Source organism: Tamandua tetradactyla, chromosome 3, assembly GCF_023851605.1.
Source record: "Tamandua tetradactyla isolate mTamTet1 chromosome 3, mTamTet1.pri, whole genome shotgun sequence".
Classification (NCBI taxonomy): domain Eukaryota; kingdom Metazoa; phylum Chordata; class Mammalia; order Pilosa; family Myrmecophagidae; genus Tamandua; species Tamandua tetradactyla.
Window position 1 is genome coordinate 201,999,342 of NC_135329.1, and position 17,489 is coordinate 202,016,830.

Below are 17,489 nucleotides of genomic sequence, written 5' to 3' on the forward strand. Positions count from 1 at the left end.
TCCAAATAGTCCAAACTGACTGAAAATGGACAGCTTGCTTTCATGTTATTTCTACGTGGAGGCTGTGTCCACATTGGACAATGGTCAAATCGACCATTCTAGCTACAATATTTCAGTCAAATGGGATGAATTGCTGAATAAAAACAAACAGCTAAAATATGTTCTACTTAATCATTTAAAGATTAAATTCATCAATCACCCAGAGAAAGCAATTGTGTATGCATGCTAATGTAACTTTTATTTTTGAAATTCCCAGAGAATTAAGTTTAGATAAGGAAGAAGGATAGAAAACATTAATTAGGCATAGCCAAGAAAAATGCAACTTTTAAGATGAGCAGTAAGTAAAATTATTAAGTGGTGGGGAGGAGGAATTGATTTTAATCTCCAATTCTGATTGGACCTTTCTTTCCCGTCATTTATTCTTTCTCACACAGGTCTCATCTCATTATTTGGAAATTAGAAGTAAAAGACAATAGGGACAAAAGGAACAAAAGGACAAAGTGCTGAGAGAAAGAAGGAGAAATGAAGCTGGAGCCTTATCCCTGAGCTCTCTTCCAGCGTGGACAGGAAATGAGGCATTTTGTCTTTGTCAGCTTGTCGCTCCCTGCTTTTTTTTTTTTTTTTTTTTAATTGCTAACACTTCAGTTACCACTGGGTAACTTCCTAGAGTCTGTTCAAAGCCTTTTCCTCCCCAAAATGTGCCTAGTTGCCTTGACGTTTGAGGCATGTCCCATTCTCTTACATGTTGGACAGAGCACTGGGGAGACTGGGAAGCTGTGATAGAATTGCGTGCTCAGTATTGTTCCTGAGACTCCTTTAAAATTTGGTTTATCTGTATTTTCATCTCCTTTATCTAGCTCAGATGATTATAATTATCGGCCACCTTCCTAGTGAGATTTTCCCTGACTGGACTGTTTAAAATCGCAGCACTTAAAAAAAAAAAAAAAAAAAACGCCGGCCACGGTGGCTCAGCGGCAAGAATGCTTGCCTGCCATGCCAGAGGACCCGGGTTCAATTCCCGGTGCCCGCCCACGTAAAAAATAAAAATAATTAAAAAAAAAAATCGCAGCACCTGTCAGCAATCCTTACTCTTCCTCTTTGCTTTGTTTTTCCTTCATCATTCTGGTCATTGTTGAACATAATATATTCTTTATTTTGCCTGTTGCCTGGCTCTCCCTTTCCTGCCCATTTCCATTAAAATTCGCGAAGCAGTTTTCATCTTTGTCTGTTATTGTGCCCGTGCATCTGGCACATAGTATAGCGCTCGATAAATATTTATTGCTTGAATTAATTAAGTAACTGTCTTGACCACTATATATGGGTCACATCAAAAGGGTCCAAGTTTGGTTGCTTCCATTTCTCTGAGCAGAACAGATAATATAATGGTTCAATCTGGAGTCAGTGTGTGATAGCAGAATTTAGCATAGATTTTGAAAACCGGATGCTGGCCTTCTAAAAGCTGAGGTTGGGACGCTGAGCCCCCATTTTCTCTTCTGTAAAATGGGAATTAAAAGTTATTAATTAACTTATGTGAAAAGATTTGATACATGGTAAAATATTATGAAACTATTGGTCTTTACTACTTAGTAGACAAATTCTGATTTATTGGAATCACTAAGGAACAGAAAGAGGGTCTGAAAACTATACCAAGGAATTGGGCCAACTGCATATGATCTACAGTGCTAATTGACTGGACATCTAAAAAAATGTACTGATGCACCAAGTATTCCTGTCTTTCTTGGATCTGTGGGTTTGGAGACTTTCTTGACCATCGTAGCTGAATTACAATAACATCTATCTTTTCTACGTCGTGCAATGATGAACTGAAATAATTACAACTTTACTTTATAAGCAGCATGCATTTTTCATATCATATAACCTATTGTTTAGAAAATGAATTGAACTTTAAAATTGGGAGAAGGCAATCATTTTTTTGATATGTTTATTGTTACTTGAGAAAAATCAGTATGGTAAGTTTATCGCCTGGAAAGAAAATTGTTATGGGACTCTATAAAAGAGCCTATTTTTTATACCATTGGTATAACACCACGTTTTAGAAATGTGTTATTTTAACATTGTAAGAGCATAAAAAGGGGACAGTTTCGTAACCACTTAAGAACCATGATGAGCTCATTTCATCTAAAGACATCTAAGAGGTCTTTAAGGAACAAAAGGGGTGGAAATGAGGGACAATAGCTGGATTTTGTTCCCTCTTGTCTGAAATCCTTCTGACCTCCCTTCTCACTTGATTCAGAGTCATTGCATGGTATTATTTCTGAGGCTCAGCCAAAAGAAATTTAGGCTACAGTAGCAACTGCAATAAGCTGAGAAGTGGGAGCTCTGTATGCCTACATTCTTGTATACAAGGAAAGATCCAGTGCCATTTGTGTTCACTAGTCATCCTGGTTCCTCTGCAAGTTAGTCTCAAGCCTGACACGAACCAGAATACCCTGCTGGAGCTGTTATTGCTGCCTAGCTCTGAATGTATTCCTGCCTCTCATCATTATTTTTGTCACTGCTTATTTTTACTCCAAAGAGTTCCTTTACAAAGCTTTTGAGGATTGAAATTCTGCCTTGTTGTATTAATCTGAATGGATGCACAATGATTGGAAGAAAATAATCTGCAGGTAGTGCTGAGAGGGTGCTGTCTTAGTTCTGCCAGGCTTCTATGACAAATACCACCCAATGGCTGGCTTAGAAACATGAATTTATGGTCTCACAGTTTTGCAGGCTAGTAGTTCAAAATCCAGGCATCCACAAGACCATGCTTTCACCCCAAATGCTGTAGCATTCTGGTGTTGGATTTCAGCAATCCTTGGGGTTCGTTGGCTTGCATCTCTGCCTCCTGTCACATTGTGATCTTTCTCCTGGTGTCTGTTCTTCTGATTTTCCACTCTCATCCAGCCTCTAGCTCCTCTTTGCTCACTGCATCTGACAGGTTTTTCTTATAAAGGACTCTAGTGTGCCAGTTTGAAACTATCACGTATCCCAGAAAAGCCATGTTTTGATCCTGATCCAATCATATGGGGGCATCTGTTTCTTTTTCTTCTGATCCAATATTGTAGGGTGGAAACTTTTGATTCGATTATTGAGTGAAGGTAACCTCTTGTTGGGGACTTAATTTGTATACTTTCAAGGCCTTAGAACAGTAAATGTAACTTATTAAATTACCTTTCAAAAAGCCATTCCACTTCTGGTATATTGCATTCTGGCATCTTTAACAAACTAATACGTCCAATAATACAAATTAAGGCTCACCGTGCTTCGGTTGAGCCACACCTTGGTAAATCATACATCTTCAAAGGGTGTTATTTACAAGTGAGCCCACACCCACAGGAACACAGATGAAGATTAAGGACGTGTCTTCTTTAGGGTATAAAATTCGGTCTACCACAGGAATAGAGAAGTAACTGCTATAATCTGCTCAGCATATATAAAAGGAAACTGTGGTCCAGCAGGGGTGAGTGATTTTTCTAGGAAGCAAAAGATGGAGATGAAATGAAGGCTTAAGACATTTAACATGTAATATTCTCTATGTGGAGTATTCTTTTAACCTTCTTGAACATTTTCACATATTTGATTATAGCAACAAAATAATTATTTTCATATCCATCAAATAAAGGGCAAACTACAATTGGAGCAGATGTTCATTCCTTAAATGAGATATGCACAGGAAGTATTTACATCAGTGCCTGGCTCTCATTAATTATTTAGTGAATGTTAATAAATATAATTTATTAGGCTCTAAGTTCCCCTGAGTAACAAGATGTGTTGTATTTGTGAGCTCTGTTAGAATTGGATGACATGAATAATTTATATAACCATATATTAACTTTTGTGACATTGGACAATCTATGTGATTTTTGACTCATGTTCTGTATCTGTAAAAAAAGGAAAACTAGTAATAACCACCTAGAGTTTATAAGATCAATACCTGAAATATAATAGATTCTCATAAATAGCGGTTTCTGTTATTAAAATCTAGTATCCATAAATAATGGTTTTCATTGTTAAAATTGAGTATCCTCATCATGATAGTAGCTAATGACTCAACTCTCTTTAATCTGTTTTTAACTACCATCTGGCTTCCCTCCACCTTTTAGCACAGAGGAGGTTTCTATTTCCTTGTCCCCTTGAAGTTAGGTGTGACCATGGGACTTTCTCTGGACATTGACATATGGGCAGAAATAGTGGGTATCAGTCCTGAGTGGGTGCACATAAAAGCCAAAGCATGATTCTTTACCCTCTCTTCTTCTTTATTGTTGGTTGTCACTGCAGATGACCACAGCCTGCATCAGCCTGGGTCCTCCAGCAAGGACAGCATGGAGCAAGCACCCTTCCAAAGCATAATGGACATGTCATGGGAGAAAGAAAAACAAACTGTGACTCAAGGCTATATAATATAGCCTTGAGTTTGTTTTTTTCCCCTTACTATGGTGCAACTAGCCTATCCTGATTGATAAAAGAAGAGATTTCAGAATTAAGCCGGAATGATATTTATTCATGTCACCCAAAAGTACCCAAGTCAATCCTTACTACTACTGATTTTTTCTATAAAAATTCCATATAACTTATTAATTCTGTCCCTCATATAAATTTAACAAGGTCGTTTGATAATATATTCCAAAAGCAACTTTATATACAGTATGCAACATTCCCTAATTTTTAGGATAGTAACTTATGCATAATAGAAATGCAATAGATGCTTGCTAAATTCAATTGTTGAAATTGAAGTAGATCATACTTCAAGAAGATCATACTTGGAAGACCACATCTTATTCTGTTTCTTCTAAGAAAATTATCAACAAGTAAGCAATTCCAGAATTAGAAGAATGAAACAAACACCTATCAACATCTTAAAATGATTAGATACTGTCTGCATGTAGATAGAAAGGTGACACTGATGTCCATTTGAGTTCCCTACATATAGTTGAGCTAAATGGAAAGTTGACATAGTAAAGTATATAAGGGAAGTAAATCTTCGTTCACATTTCACTCTCTTCAGCCCCTCTAATGTAGCTTTCTGTCTTCCTAGTCCTCACCATACTCCGGACATACGTGTAATGAACTTTATACAGAGCCCACTAGTCATATCTTCTGAAGGTTTTCTTGTCACTTCCCATCCATCTCAGTCTGTGCAGTTCAGATGGGACTAACCCAGCCCCTTTCTCCAGCATTAGGACATACTCCCTAATTGGCAAATGACCTGTGGTCTAAATGACTGATGTAAGAGTGTACCACCCAAGCAGAACTAATCAGAGCTAATGAGCATCAGTCCTAGGACTTCTGCTATAGCAATAAGGAACAAGAAATTTTCATTCTTCTGGGGAGTTAAACTGGCAGGACTAAGCCTGAAACTTCTACTGGTATCTTGCACAGGAGTCTGCCTAAGAAGTAAATGTAGCTAATACAGGGAAAAAGCATTGTTGAGGCAGAGACAGGGAGAAAGAAACATACACACACACACAGAGAGAGGGAGAGAGAGAGAGAGAGGTGATCTGCTTTCTATAGTCACCCCTCTTCTCTTCCCAGTCACACCAATTCCTTTTCCCATCACGGAGAATTGATAGTGGTTTGGCAACTCACCTTGCTCTATAACTTAAACCATCTCCTCTATAGCCCTCTTGAAAAGTAGGGTTACTCTTCGCCCTCCTCACACTGCACAGCAGGGAGGCACATGGGCCCTTTTCCAGTTGACCAACCAGCTCTCCCCACCTTCCCGTGATATCATCGATGCTCACTGGTCTCTCCAGCTCCTCCTCTCTAGTTAAATTCCCATCCCCTCACCTTAGAGGATAGCTTTTCCTTTCTAACTCAGACAAAAATACAAATGATTGGGAATGAAGTCTCCCAAAATCTTTTTCCTTCAGTAGGATACATTTATATCTAATCCATATTTTAATTCTCCTCTCTTAGTGAAATAATTGTCTTTTCTCCTATTCCAAGCTAGCTTTTTCCACATGGCTTCAGATTTTATACCTCTGTAATGTCTCTAGAACTTCTCTTCCCTTCTTTTCCTCTCTTTTTCCTTCTCTTCTCTCTCACCCAGTGGAACTGAGCTCTTCACCCCTGCTACCTACTCATACCCCCAAGCACATGATTTTACTATCTCAGGTGGAACACACCTGTGCCTTTGCTGAAATCTGGCAAAGCATTTGCTTGATATAAGCCTGTTTCTGAACGGCACGTTCTCCCTTTGCTCTTTCTCTCACAATGCCTTCTTTTAAGACAACAGAAAAGCACACCTAGATAACAACCAAGCACATTGCCTTCAGCACAGTGCAAGCCAGCCAAGATGTGTACATGTGTGATTACTGCCAGTACATTCATTCAGCAAACAGATGCAAATGGGAGATGTAGGGATACAGAGCAATCAAGTTTTTCATTGTACTGTGCTGTACAGCTTTGTAATTATCGGCATATCTGTGGGATAAAACACTTTCTCTGGAGCTAATCGAAAGTCTTTGATTTCATTTTTCTACCTTCACTGAAATCTAGATATTGCTATTCATACTTTTCAGTATCCATTTTTAGGCCCGTCAAGTCTGGTGACAAGGTGACCTTCTATGATGACAGCTCTCTCTCTCCCTTCAACTCCAGTGACCTTTCACTGCCCCACCCCTCTCATGACGAACAGATACTTAGATCATCAAATCTCTTATCACAGCTTCTGAGGAAATCTGCTGACTGGAGGATATTTCTTCAACCCTAGGCAGATGAACAGAACAAAAACTGGATAGAAATAATGAAATAAAGGGTAAAGGATTTGACAAAGGATCTTGGCTAACAGGAAAGAATTTACTGGTTAATAAGTTGAGGTTAAATATCACTGGCTTTAAATATAAACTTTACAATAAAAATTCACAAGAATTCAAACTTAAAATGCTGGAAAATGCAATGGCAGAGCTGCCATTATTTTAATTGTAACTCTAGTGTTTTAAGGAGAATTGTAAATTCTAGTGAAAGTGGAAGAGAGAGGAAGTATTAAAAAAGGGCCTTTCCCATTTTTCTAGAATAAAAGGCATTGTAAAATTATTTGTGAGACTGTGAAAATAAATGAGCAAAATGAGATACACACATACTATATTTCTAATTTCATTTTATTTCCATAAAATGATTTGCAAAATCTATCCTATTCAGATATTTTTTGGTAAATTTGCCCACAGTTCCAGTTGAAAAACTCCTGTATACTATGTTCAAGGTATACAGTATGAAATTGAATTATAAAAGCAAAGTTCTTTAGCCTAGCCTGTTTCCTACTCTCTTGAGCAAGTCATAAAGAACTAGAATAAAGGGATACTAACTAGCTGCCCTTAGTCAGAATGGGAAGACTATGATAGTCAACGATAGTCCCATTACTGCATTATACTAAAATGCTACATGACTAGTCTCTAAACAAGGAGCTGGTGTGACTGGGAAGAGGAGAAGAGGAATGACTACAGAAGGACATAATCTCTCTCTTTCTCTCTCTCTCTCTCTCTCTCTCTCTCTCTCTCTCTCTCTCTCTCTCTCTCTCTCTCTCCCCCTCTCTCTGTCTGTCTTTGTCCCTCTGTCCCTCTGTTTGTCTGTCTCTCTCTCAAACTAAAATCTGATGTTATGTATGAGAACTACGACAGCACAGAATATTTCACCTGGAGGAAAATTATAATCCAATATCTTTGTTTCTTAGAAAAAGAACCTAAGCCCCAAGAAAGATAGTTGTTGCATAATGTGGCACAACTTCAAGTTCAAGCATTCAAACTTAGAGTCATTCAAACAAAATCATCCCATCACAGCTCTTTTGGGGATCCCATCCACTAATCTCAACTATATTATTGAAGAACTGACAAAATTATTGAAGCCTTCATATTTTCTAGTTAGAAGGTCAATTAAAGACCAGCTATTCCCACTGAGTAATAGATGTAGACAGTAATAGTTTGAAACACAAGAAAATATTTTCATATTTAATTAATAGTGGAGTTAATGATCTTTCACCTTCCATTCTATGATTCACTTAGATCACGTAGAACTCAGTCTCACACTAAGTTCAATGAATCTTTGAAAATGTGCTTAGTTTCATGGAGACCTACCTCCCTACACTGTAAGATAAAAATTATTTATTCTATAAACAATGGGAAACAGAGTTCTATCCACCAACCTTTTGTATGATCAGAGATAAAGACTATTCTTGACAAATCCCCCTTCCCTACACATACAGAGAAGGTTTAGTCTCACTATACTGTGATGGATAGAGTCTCTAGTGAATGCTCCCAAATCCTTCTGGCACACACAATTTCCACTGTCTTCAGTTGCCTCTGAATTGTCATGGCCACATTAAAATCTTCTCTCCTCAAGAATAGTTCATATAATTCATATCTTAATGAAAATTTAAATCAGCATCTAACTTCTTTCTCTTGTTAAACTGAATTGATGATTCAATTTTCATTTAATTCATATATGTATTTGTAGAGAAAAAGTATTCTGCCTCCTCGTAACACCAGCAGCAGGTAAGTAGGCAAGGCATTTGAGAGCACATACATAGCTTTTCATGACATCCCCAAAATAACACCATATGGCTGGCTTCCTTTGTTACCATCAATAGGCCAAAATCCGGTCCCACACTGCTTACCTGCTGATGAAGGCACAAATTCACGTGGGCCACACATTTGTAGAGTACACCTTATCTTGGGGGGCATGCAGAGTGGTGCATGGTCCAGGAACCAGATTTGGGTCTCCCACGTGAAAGGCAAGCATTCTACCACTGAACTGCCATAGGGTACAGCTGTTGAGGTATGGCCTGAAATTGAAGGGTTGTCTATCTTTAGAGACGCACTTCAAAATTGCCCTTGTCAGTATGAAACAAGTTACTGATATCAGGATCTTAGCAGTGAAGAATTTGTATGACTGTGCAATTTAATTCAACTTTGCTTGTACAATATCATGGGAGAAAGAAAAAAATTCTAATTGAGGTGATGCCTCAAATTTCAATATAACTACTTTCTGTAAATAATCACCTTGTAGTTTGGAAATGTCAATGGAATATTCTACCCTCTATGTGTTATCAATGTATTAAATATGTAAAAGAGAAAACATATTCTAGTTCTAGCTTTGCAACTCATCCATCCATTCGTTCATTCACTCAACAAACTTTACTGAGCTCATACTATGTCCTAGGCACTCTTCTAAGTTCTTGTGATACATCTTTGAACTAAACAAAGATCATCACCCTGTGGAATTTTAATGGTGGAGGGAACAAACAAAAGACATAATAGATAAGCAAAATGTATTTATAGTAGGAGTGATATATGCTGTAGGAAAAAAGGTTGATCTAGGTTAAAGGAATTGAGAGAGTCAGAGTTGGGGGCAATTTAGAGGGAGGTTAAAATTGCAGTAGGTAGGATGGACGTGGTTTTGTAGAAGACAAAATTTCAGGATTAAACTTGAGCTATTACCTACAGAGTTCTAAGTTTTCCAATTTTGATAAGAGTATAATAATTTAAATTTCATGATGGCTGAAAAAGAGTAAGAATTAGAATTAGCATCGATCAACAAAAAATTTATTATGGGATAGGAAAGACCTAAAGCTCCATCCTCATGTACTTACTCCAATTTTCTTCCCACTTCCATGTCTCCAAGACATTTGCCTAAAGTCTCACAATTGGTGACTTCTCTCCTGTTTTGTTTTCCCTTTTTTATCCTTTTTTCAGCTTATTCTGTACTCAGCAGTAGGTTTATGCTTTCGAAACATGTTACTATATGATCCACACATTTACAACATGGTTCCATTGTTCCCCAATGCCTATAAAATGTCAAAGGTCTGAGCTAATTTATAAGATATTTGCAATGAGACCAAAATAACTTTGTTAGCTATGACTCCATTGCTTTCCCATGTTCTGTCTCATGGACTAGCCACATTATGCTCATCTGTACACTCACCGCTTTCCATATACCTTATTCCATATATCACTTATCACAAATCTCAACTCACTTGCATCTCCCCATAGTAAACATTTCGATTCCTTTTCTTACTAAAACCAAAGAACTCTTTCTCTTCTCTGAACTTTGTTCCATTCATAGAATATTAAACATAGTTTGTTGGGTCAAATAATGATTTGTGTGTACATGTTTATGCATGTGTATGGGTGTTTTCCCCTCAGGTAAAAACAAAAATATTAAGTCAAAATTTTCCAAAGTACTTCTTTTTAAACAAACTTACAGGGTTTCCCAGAATGTAATCTGGACCACTGATCTCATGATATGTTCCACAATGAAAAAAATTCTATAGTTAAATTTGTTTAGAAAATGGTATGTACTGTATCCTTCTTAATGCACAATAGGATATAAAAAGCTCTGAGTAATTGTCATACTTAACTGTACATATTCCCAAATTATTTTGATCATGGAACACTGTATTGCTTTATTCCTATGAATTTATTGTGAAATTAATGTGCAGAGAAACTCTCTTATTAGAGAAATGATACGCTAACCTTCATACACTGGATAGTTACACCTTCCATCTCTTTCTTCGGTTACTTAACTTCTGAAATATCATATAAATAGATGAAAATTTAAAACTGAGCTCTCTTGAAAATTTGTGTAGAATGACATCAAGTTTGTACAGTAAAGACACACTGTCTATGCTCTCTGTCCTTGGGTGATCATCAGTTGTTTTGGTAGATGTGTCTGGCCAAACAAAGTGTTTTGTTGATGAAAACATCTTTCCCAAGGGATGATCAGTTCTGTCTATTTGCGCCAAGCACATGCTTAAAGAGTGGAGATTGTACAAGTGAATATAGGAATGAACAAATGAATGGATTATCTCTTTATGAGGGGCAGAAAGAAGAGTTTAGGAAGATACTCTGTCATGAGTAAGGGTTTACCACTGAGATGAAAGAAGAACACAAATATCAGAGAACAGGGATAAAAAGGACAAACTGCAGATGTCCCATTTTTTGCCTATATTAACAGTTCTCAACCAGGGACGATGCTGCCCACCAGGGGACACTTAGCAATGTCTAGAGAAATTTTTGGTTGTTGTGACTATGGGTTGGGAGTGCCACTGAGTGCTACAGGTTAGAGGTTAGGAATGTTACTCAGTGCACCAGACACCCCTATGATAAAAAAATTATAATGTCTACAGGGATGCTCTTGAGAAACTATTGCTTATAGTGAGTTTATCTTTCATTTAGACAAACAATGCAGAAGTTTTCAACTGAGGTGTTTTTTTAGAGCAAAGGTGCATGCAATATTGCTTCATCGGATGCATGAAAATTTTCCATTAGTTTGTGTTAGTGTTTCTACACAGCATGTTTCATATGAGAGTTTCTTCTCCAAGAGAATCTTTATTAGAGATGGTAGAATTAAGCACAAGGGCAGACAGGAGTGATGCAACTAATAATATGCAATAGAAGCAAAAGATGCCATCAGGTTTTCATGGTGATAACTCATAGCTTAGAAGAGATTTAAAATCTCAACAAAGATTTCACAATTCTTCCCTTGATTTATTGACAGTTGCTCAAATTTTCTCCTAAATGTTGGGAAAAAAAGTTCATAAATAATCTTCTTGCAAATAAAATATATTTGCTTAATATGTATCAAGTAAACATGACTTAGAGTCCTTGAAAAGTAAGAATAACAGAATGCACTGTCTGTGTTTGGTATTATAGGTATGTATGTACATGCTCTCATTGAAAATATTTTTCTTCAATAATCACAGCTTTAGTGAATAAGCCACTTAATGTAAATGGGTGGTTATTTTGACTATTTTATCAGATAATTCAATTTATGGTTAAAGCAAGCCTATTGCACTCTGATGTGAAACCAATGTCTGAATCTCTAGAATACTATTGATTGCCTGACTCAGAAAAAAATAGGAAGCAAACTAAAGAAAAATGGGAGAATAGTAATAAAATATTAATATTATTTAAATATGTAACTTAGAATATATAAATTGGAAACTTATCAAAAGCACATTTTTTACTATGCAATATTGTAACATTCTGTATAATACATACATATATGTCATTCAAATTGTTATTTGAAAGACCATTCACATTTGAATGCTGAATTGTTTTAAAATCTATGTAAAAAACCTTACAACTGGGAAGATGAAATAGAAGTATTTTTCCTTTTCCTCCCACTAGGTACAACTAAAAACACTGGACATGATATGAAAAACAAAGATAAGAAGAGCAAACAGCAGAAAGGAGAAGGCAGACCAGCTAAAGCTCTTGGGATCTGAGGAATGACAGAATAGTTTTCCTTTTTATTTAAAATATCCCAACCATAGAGCTGAAGAAGTTGACAACCTAGAAAACTCAACAGGTACAAGCAAAACAAGCCCCAACAAACCTCCTCTCTCTAGACAAAAGATCAGGGAAGGGACAGCCCAACCAGGCAGAAAACCTTTTGACAGTGACCTATCTACTCCAGCCAAACACCATAGAAAACTACTGCAGCAGAAACTGAATGGGGGGCTGGACTTCCACTGTCATAAGGCTGTAACATGCTACCTCAGCACCCACATAAGAGAGGTGTCAGAGAAGGAGGAGTGGTGGACTGGGTCTTTCATCCCACCAGCTCTAACCAGGCCACCCCCACCGCAATGGCACTGGAAGCCACATGAGAATCTGGAATTTCCATCCCCAACCAGCAATAATAAGAATCCATCAACACCCAAAGGAGGCTGAGTAGGGGATCTTGACTTCTACCTCTACCTAGCAGTAATAAGGTGGCACACCCTCCCTCTTCCCCTGCCAGAGCAGTGTCAGAGAAAGTCAACTAAGTTAGATGGTTTGAATAAGATCTAGACTCTCAAAATATAAAAATACCCAATTTCAAATGAAAATCACCAGTCATACCAAGAATCATGATGATCTCAAACTAAATGAAAAAGGACAACCAATAATGCCAACCACGAAAGACAGAGATGTTAGAATTACAGGTAAAATATTTTAAGCAGTCATAATGAAAAGTGTTTCAATTATCAATTATAAACATGCTGAAACAAATAAAGAATAGAAAGTATTGACAAAGAAATAGAAAGTCTCAACATAGAAATAGAACCTATAAAGGAGAACCAAACAAAATTTAGAACTGGAAACAAAATTTAAAAAGTAAAAATCTCAGTGAATGTAATCAACAACAGAATGGAGAGAACAGAGTAAAGAATCAAACATTTTGACAAGAGAACAATACAAATTGCCCAGTCTGAATAATAGAGAATAAAAGGCTTGACTTAAAGAAAAAAATGAATAGAGCCTTAGGAAACTTAGGGACCTAATGAGATTATAATAAAAGATCTAACAATATGATATTGAAATTCTCAGAAAAAGAGGAGAAAGAGGGTGACATTGAAAAAATATTCAAAGAAATAATGGATGGCTATTTCCTAAATTTAGCAAAATTTACAGATTCAAGAAGCTGAGTGTACTCCAAAGAAGATAATTTTGAAGAGACTCATGCTGAGCCACATCTGAACGCTAAATACAAAGATAAGAATCATGAAAGCAGCGAGAGAAAAATGGAATCTTAACTAGAAAAGGAAAACTTTCAAATGACAACAGATGTCCTAATGCAAAATATGGAGGACAAAAAGAAGTAGCAGAATATTCTCAAGCATTAAAAGAAGAGAATTGCATTCTCAGATGTAAGAAAATTAAGAGAATTTGTTGCCAATAGTCCTACCCTACAAGAATGGTTAAACAATTCTCTGAACCGAAAAGAAATAATAAAAAGAAAAAATTTGGAACATCAGGAAGAAAGAAAGGACACAGTAAACAAAAATATTGCTAAATTCAATAAGCTTTCCTTCTTTGAATTTTCTAAATTATATGTAATAATCAAAGTAAAAATTATGATGGCATCTTATATTTTCTAAGTGCATGTAGAGGAAATATTTAAAACAAATATATTAGAAATAAGAGAGGGTAAAAGGATGTAAAAGGCCATACAATTTCTTATACTTTACTTGAAGTATTAAAATGACATCGGTAGACCATGATAAGTTGTGGACATATACAATAATATCTACAGAAACAATATTTTAAAAAAACTATACAGAAAGATACACTCAAAAACACAGATAAATTAAAATACAGGATAAAGGATGATGTTTTCTGTATTCTAAAATCTCACCTTCTGTGTGTGACCAAAAGAGTGGCTATTTATTTTGTCTAAAATTTAAGTTTTCTGTGGCACACAATCTATCTTAACCTATCTGGCCAGTTCATCTAAACAACTTAAGCATATGGGACCTAAACCAGGAAATGAGATCTTGTAATTCTGTGTAGCTTAATATAATACCCTGATACTTTTCAGAGTATGTTAGGCAGATAATAAGATGTCATTTGCAAAGTTCATTGAGAATTGTAGAAAAAATATAGATCTATTAAACTTCTCCACCTGGGAAATTCCTGATATTCTCTCAAGCATTAGGGACTCTCAAGTTAATAGGTCAAGTCCTCAATCTTGAGGCTTCCACTTATGAAATTTATTTATGTAACAGAGAAGCTAAGCCGACCTATAATTATGTCTAATATTCACTTCCAGAGAACCTTTTTTGTTGCCCAGATGTGGCCTTTCTCTTTAAGCCCAACTCTGCAAATAAACTGATTACCGTCCCCTCTACAAAGGACATGACTTCCAGGTGTGTACATCTTCCTGGCAACATGAGACATGACTCCCAGGGATGAGCCTGGTCCTGGCATCCTGATTGGCAATCCCTTCTTGACCAAAAGGGGGAAAAGAAATATAGCAAAAGAAAGTTTCAGTGGCTAACATTTTTCAAATAGAGTTGAGAGGCTATTCTGGAAGTCACTCTTATGCAAGCTTCAGCTAGATATTGCAAATTGCCATGGTATACCAAGCCCCAACAAACAGTATTCCTGAAAACCCAGGGCTCTATCTGAGACTCTATAAAACTTTCACTCACTATGCTTCACTATGCTTACTACTCAGAAACCTACTATCTCCAGATTATTCTTATGTCAGATAAGCCCTGAAACCCAGAATTGCCAGTCTCACCAAGAACGTCAACTATTTACATCTGCCTATCCCATAATGTTGACACTCCTTTTCAACATGAAGAAGCTAGCATGGTCATTACCCAAATATCCCTAAAAATTGGGAAGAGGATGAAATGAGAGGAAGGAGTTGTAACAGAAGATAGGATTTAACACATAAATGTGACTACTGAATCATTATGTTGATATTTCTTTTTAGTCTCCAGTGTAATTAGAGCAGCTAGAAGGAAATACCTCAAATTGTGGAACTGTAACCTGCACCATATTCTGAAATTTGCTCTATAATTACTTAAAATGTACTTTGAAATTTATCAGTTTTTTGCATATATATTTCACAGTAATTTTTTTAATATTTAAAAAACACATAGTTCAATCAAAATGGAATTCCAAAAAATGTTAAAATTACCCACATAAATGTAGGAAAAAAGAAACAGCAATGAAAAATAGAGAGAACAAATTAAAAAGTGAAAAAATAAAATGGCAAAGTTAACCCTACCAAATCAATATGAGTATTAGATCGAAGTTGTCCAAATACACCGTTACAAGACAGAGATTCACAGAGGGGACTGAAAAATGTTATTCAAGTATATGATGTCTATAAGAAACTGATTTTAAAATAACAGTATAGGCAGATTGAATGTAAAGAATGGAAAAATAATATAACATGCAAATTTTAATCAAAGGAAAACAAAAGTGCCCATATTGATAGCAGATAAAGCAGACTTCAGAACAAAGAAAAAAATGACCAGAGACAGAAAAGGACATTATATAATGATAAAAGTGTCAATCCACAAGAAGATATTGTAGTCCAAACAACTCAGCTGCAAAATACGTGGAGGAAAAAATTACAAAATGAAAGGGGAAATGAATAAATCAACATTTTTAACTGGAGACTTCAACATCCCCTCTCAACAAGTGATAAAACAACTAGACAGAGAACCACACTGCAAGGTTATAGAACTCAACACTACCATTTACCAAAAGATCTACTCAACATATGTAGAGCATCCAACCAAGCAACAGTCAAGTAAACATTCCTTTCAAGTACTCCTGGACCATAATATATCAAGATATGTCACTCTTGAGCCAACCATAAAACAAGACTCGACAAATATAAAAGAATTCCATTGTGCTGTAAGTATGCTCTTCAAACACAATAAAATGAAACTAAAATCAATAACAAAAAGATAACAGGACAAACTCAACCCTTATAACCAAGCAAAATTCTTATAAATAAGCCATGGGTTAAAGCAGAAGTCTCAAGAGACATAAAAATGAAACAAAACAAAACAAAATACTGAACTGAATTAAATGAAAAACATATCATAAACTTGTGGGACACAGGTAAATCAGTGCTGAAGTCAATGTATAGCAATGATTGTATACACTAAAAAAAGGTGAAAAGTTAGAAATTAATAACTGAAGTTCCAAATTAAATAAACCCAAAGCAAGTAGAGGAAGGGAATGATAAGGGAAGAGCAGAAATCAAGGAACTTGAAAACAAACAAACAAAAAAACTCCATTAAACAAAGAACTAGTTCTTTAAAAAGATCGATTAAAATTGTCAAACATTTAACAAGACTGATAAATTTAAAAAAGGAACATACCAATTATCAATATTAGGGGGAAAAAACAGTGCTATAACTAAAGAGCCATAGACATTAAAAGGACAATAAGGCTCACACCCACCAGAAAATGACAAGTGCTGGAGAGGATGCGGAGAAAGAGGCACACTTATCCACTGTTGGTGGAAATGTCAAATGGTGCAACCACTGTGGAAGGCAGTTTGGCGGTTCCTCAAAAAGCTGAATATAGAATTGCCATACGACCCAGCAATACCATTGCTAGGTATCTACTCAAAGGACTTAAGGGCAAAGACACAAACGGACATTTGCACACCAATGTTTATAGCAGCGTTATTTACAATTGCAAAGAGATGGAAACAGCCAAAATGTCCATCAACAGAAGAATGGCTAAATAAACTGTGGTATATACATACGATGGAATATTATGCAGCTTTAAGACAAGATAAACTTATGAAGCATGTAATAACATGGATGGACCTAGAGAACATTATGCTGAGTGAGTCCAGCCAAAAACTAAAGGACAAATACTGTATGGTCCCACTGATGTGAACGGACATTCGAGAATAAACTTGAAATATGTCATTGGTAACAGAGTTCAGCAGGAGTTAGAAACAGGGTAAGACAATGGGTAATTGAAGCTGAAGGGATACAGACTGTGCAACAGGACTAGACACAAAAACTCAAAAATGGACAGCACAATAATACCTAATTGTAAAGTAATCATGTTAAAACACTGAATGAAGCTGCATCTGAGCTATAGGGTTTTTTTTGTTTGTTTGTTTTTTTGTTTTTTTACTATTATTACTACTTTTATTTCTTTTCTCTATATTAACATTCTATATCTTTTTCTGTTGTGTTGCTAATTCCTCTAAACCGATGCAAATGTACTAAGAAACGATGA